We start from the raw sequence: 5333 nt of genomic DNA, 5'->3' as shown, positions 1-5333 counted from the left end.
TGATGGCAATATGGTTTAAATTGCACACTTCATGGGGAACAAATCTTTTTTTTTTTTTTGAGAGAGAGTCTTGCTCTGACACCCAGGCTAGAGTGCAGTGGCATGAGCTCGGCTCACTAAAAACTCTACCTCCTGGATTCAAGCGATTCTCCTGCCTCAGCCCCCACCAAATAGCTGGGACTACAGGCGCCCACCATTGTACCAGGCTAGTTTTTGTATCTTTAGTAGAGATGGGCTTTCATCACATTGGCCAGGCTGGTCTCGAACTCCTGACCTCAATGATCCCTCACCTCGGCCTTCCACATTGTTGGGATTACAGGTGTGAGCCACCACACTTGGCCACAAATCTTCTTTTACACTATCTCATCCTTCAAAAATTGTCTGAGCTTCCCTTCTAACGTGGGTCTCTCCGTTTGGTCTTGTTCTTCCACGCAGCAGCCAACTACCCTGTCTTCCTTTTCTTTCTTTCTCATTTCTCCTAAAACTTCAGTTTCCTCTGTCTCTATCCTAAACGTTCTCCCTCTCTATGTTTTTGGTGCCAGCTTACATCTACATATTAGGGTTCAGTGTGTGTGTATGGGGTGGGGGTGGAGGATGGGAAAGCATCACATTTATTACTGTATCGTTCATAAATATAGTACTATACCTAAAAGGTATGCTGGTGAACAAAATTTCTCCATCTCTTCACTTATTCATCTTTGATGTTTATCCTCTCTCTTCTTAAAAGTGATTTGGTCCCGGAGCGGTGGCTCATGCCTATAATCCCAGCACTTTGGGAGGCCAAGGTGGGTGGGTCACTTTGAGGTCAGGAGTTCTAGACCAGCCTGGGCAACATGGTGAAACCCCATCTCTACTAAAAATACAAAAATTAGCCAGGCATAGTGGCGTGCACCTATAGTCCCAGCTACTCAGGAGGCTGAGTCAGGAGAATCACTTGAACCCAGGAGGCAGATGTTGCAGTGAGCCGATATCACACTACTGCACTCCAGCCTGGGCAACAGAGTGAGACTCTATCTCAAAAAATAAATAAATAAATAAATAAAAGTGATTTGAAGCCGCTTCCCTCATCTCTACATATCCTTTTCATTCTTTCTTACCTTTCTGCACCTCTTCTCCCAATATTGGCTAAGTCAGTGCTTAGCCTTAATCATGGCTCTAAAATCTACAGGAATTATTCATTCCACTGACATCACCAGTTCTAAACATCATTTCTTTTTTTGCCTCTGAACTTCCAGTTCTCATTCAGAAAGGTCTATGGGAAGCCATCTCGTGTCTTGAATTGGATTCGCTAGTTTAAGAGACCAAAATATGCCACCCCAAACATGCATCTTTAGCACAATTATTTTGAGTTGATTATTTTGACAACAGCATAGATAGGAAAAGCTTTGAAAGGTATAAGTTACCTTTTTGTAAAGGAAATGATCATTCGTAAGGGTGTCTCCCTCTGGACCAGAAAGAGAAGGATGACTCTAAATCCATGAGAGATTCTTATCCATTAGAGAAGGCACCAGTTTAAATCTGCATTACAAACCACAACCGAGTTTAACATACTTTTCCTGGTCACCTTCCCATACTTGCCTCCCCACACCCTTCTTCCTTTGGCTTAGCTGAAGATAGTAGTATATAAGCTCAAATTTTAGCCACCTCTTTTAGTTACTCATCCCTGAGTTTCTCCCATGTACATCTGGAACATACATGTTAATATACTTCTGCTTGTTTTTCTCTTGTTACTCTGTCTTTTGTTATAGAGGGCCCAGCCAATAACCTAGAAAGGCAGGAAAAAAAAAAAAATTCTCCTCTACACTGGAAATAGACTCTGAGCCAGATAATCATTTACAGAAATTTTATTAGCAAGTGCTCCTGTGAGGTGTTCTTGAAAGAAAATTCGGACTGGGCAGAGTGAGAAGCTGTCCCTGAATATAGTTGTAGCTGAGGTCTCAGCCCACCTACAAGGTATTCTGGAGCTGGAGTGGCTCTTCAGAGTTGTTCCAAATAGAAATGAGGGAGCCAGGTCTTCGTATTCCTCCATCAGTGAATCATTTATCATGGGACAACCTCTGGAAGGAAGCACAACCTTGGCCAAAGGAGCCGTGGACAATTCTCGGTGAAGGGTGCAGCTGTGAGCTATTGAAAGCTGATGCCTCAACCTCTGAGGATGAGGACATTTACAGTGAAGAAAGAACATGGGCAGAACACCAGAGTGGCCACTATATCAAACAGAAAGTCCAGTAAGGTAAATGTTGAGAGATCTGGGCTTTGGTCCTGGCTTTGCCAAAACTGTGTATCCTTAGATAAATCACTGTATCTTTATCGACACTGTTTGCCTCAATCACAAAACAAGATAACTGCAGAACAGTCTACAAGTGTTTATTCCAGGGAAGTAATACCACAAATACATAAAAAGGGGCATGCAAATGACATGGTAATAATAATAAAATATTCAGCAATTTGAGGGGGGTGCTTAATAGTATGGACTTACATGCTCCAATTTAAAAGAATTAGATATGGCTATATGTACTAATTATAGAAACACACAAAAGAAGCAACTTGCATAAAACACACAAAAGAAGCAACTTGCATAAAAGGTATGGTATGATTCCATTTATGCATAAAGTAAATCACACATAACTATGTACAATAATGTATTTATGTCTGGAAGGACAAGAGCCAAAGAAACCTGTCTAAGATTGGGACAGAAGACCAGGCGCAGTGGCTCACGCCTGTAATCCCAGTACCTTGGGAGGCCAATGTGGGTGGATCACAAGGTCAGGAGTTCAAGACCAGCCTGGCCAACATGGTGAAACCACATCTCTACTAAAATTACAAAAATTAGCTGAGTTTGGTGGCACATAACTGTAGTCCTAGCTACTTGGGAGGCTGAGGCAGGAGAATTGCTTGAAGCCAGGAGGCAGAGCTTGCAGTGGGCTGAGATCATACCACTGTACTCCATCCTGCCCACAAAGTGAGACTGCCTCAAAAAAAAAAAAAAAAAAAAAGATTGGGAGAGAAAGCAGGGCAGGAGAGAAGAAAGTGCATTACTTTATCTTATGTAGCTTAGGATTTTTTAATAGCCATATATTACTTACGTAATTTGAGAGAAAAAAATATTAAGTAAATTAAAATAAGGTTGCTAAATGTGAAATCTGAAAGTTCAGCTCTGAAATTCCATGAATTTAAGGACCATTCCTCTATTTTAACTCCACTTCTCTCTCTTCCACAGTGGTCCACCAAAATATTGGCAGTCCTTACAAGACGAGGAGTTGACCTTGGCAGTCAGTTCAACCAGAAGTGATGGGGGAAGGTGAGAAACCAGACACAGAAATATTCTCAAAAGTGGCCGGGTGCAGTGGCTCAACACCTGTAATCCCAGCACTTTGGGAGGCCAAGGCAGGCCAATTGCTTACGCTCAGGAGTTCAAGACCAGTCTGAGCAATATGGGGAAATCCTGTCTCTACAAAAGATAAAAAATTAGCTGGGAGTGGTGGTGCATGCCTATAGTCTCAGCTACTCGGGAGGCTGCGGAGTGAGGATTGTTTGAGTCCTAGGGGGTCGAGGCTGCAGTGAGCTGTGATCATGCCACCGTACTCCACCCTGGGTGACACAGTGAGACCTTGTCTCAAAAACAGAAAAATTCTCAAAAATGAGTGTCTCTCACGTTTAAACATGTTAGCTAAGGAAGCCTTAAGAACTGATTTGATATGTCCGTCATACTTAACTCTGGTTTCGATCAGTACATATAGTAACAGCAAGAAGTACTAAATTTGCAATAGTTTCAAATAGATGTTAGCTAATCTACACTGGTCTCTGAGAAAGGATTTTGACTTTTAATATGGAAAGAGGAGTCAGCCTTCTAAAATGAAACTACTATCTCGGTAATCATATTTTTAAATATATATACATTATTATAAAGGATTCTTGGCTTCCGCTATTTTAAAAACAAGCTGTTGAATCTATGAAGTTAAAGCAATTGCTTTACATCATCCTTTAAGGTACCCTAAAAGTAAATATTTTGAAAGAAGAGTCTATGCATACATTGCATCATATAATACTTGTAATTATAAATACTAAGACTCTGTAACACTTACACATGTACAATGCTGAAGTTCTCTTCAATGATGCATAGAACACTGTAATACCCTCCAAAATTTTAGCCAAAGAAAGGATGATTGTCTGCTCTCCTGCCAGAATGGGACTGTTTCAGGGGAAGGCTCCTTACAGTGAAGAAAAGGGTCAAATCCAATTAAAATTGCAAAGGAAACTTCGAAAGGACGAATGCCATTAGCCCAAACTGGAATGTGGCCAAAACACGGGGTAATACTTCAACTCTTAGAAAAAGTGCCAGGGGGATATTTAACAACTGCAGGTGGCCAAATGCTTTCTCATAAGTCTCATCAGAGAAGTCATTTATAGCAACAGTATTCACCAAGGTAAAGTAATATCATTTGACAAACTGCATATTCAATTACTATGTTTAAACTCTGACATTTGTCAGGTATCAGTTGAAACTGCTTCTCTCTGGGCATCATAGTGAGACCCAGTTACTGGATTAAAAAAAAAAAATTTTTTTTTTTTTTAAAAAGAAACTACCTCTCTGTAGGACAAAAAATATAGAAGTGAAATGCTCTTATTATTAATTGAAGTTAAAACACAGGAAACAATCATAATTTAAATCTAGCATTGGACTTTCCTTAAATGAAAAAGCAATTATCATTTTGGCCAATAAACTCAGCCTTGATATACGCATGTTTTATATTTTCTTTCTAAGTTTTACAAATCTTTATAAAATTTTAACCAAGATTTTGTCCTCCATAATATTTTCTTACTATAGGCTTATTTTATATGACTTCAATCAGTCTTATATTTTCCAGAATCTGCACAGGAATGCGCTTGACTAGTTTTTTTTAAATGTACAAATTAAACCATGCTGTGAAATATTATGATACCATTTCTTATTTCTTTTAAAATTTCTTTTTCTTTTTATCTCTTATTTATTTTAAATAATTAAATTTTAAATCTCCCTCACTTCACCTCTTTCTCTCTTTCTCTCGCTCTCTCTCTCTCTCTCCTAGAGTTGTAAGAGAAACATTTTCTGAACTGTGATATAAAGGTGATGGAAAACGCAGGCCTGTTAGTGACATAACACATCCATTCTTGAATCCTGCAAAGGATATTATGTGAGCAAATGCACATAGTGAAACCTAAAAAGGTTCCAGTTTTTAAATGCTGAATGCTTGAGAGCTCTGCTTTTACCTGCTGTGATTTAAAAGGCTAGAGGCCTCATTTTAAGCCACTAAAATTCAAAGTGACAGAAACCTACAAATTTTTATTGCTGT

The sequence above is a fragment of the Callithrix jacchus genome, chromosome 3 (assembly GCF_049354715.1).
Source record: "Callithrix jacchus isolate 240 chromosome 3, calJac240_pri, whole genome shotgun sequence".
NCBI classification, from domain to species: domain Eukaryota; kingdom Metazoa; phylum Chordata; class Mammalia; order Primates; family Cebidae; genus Callithrix; species Callithrix jacchus.
Note: the sequence above shows the minus strand (reverse complement) of the source record.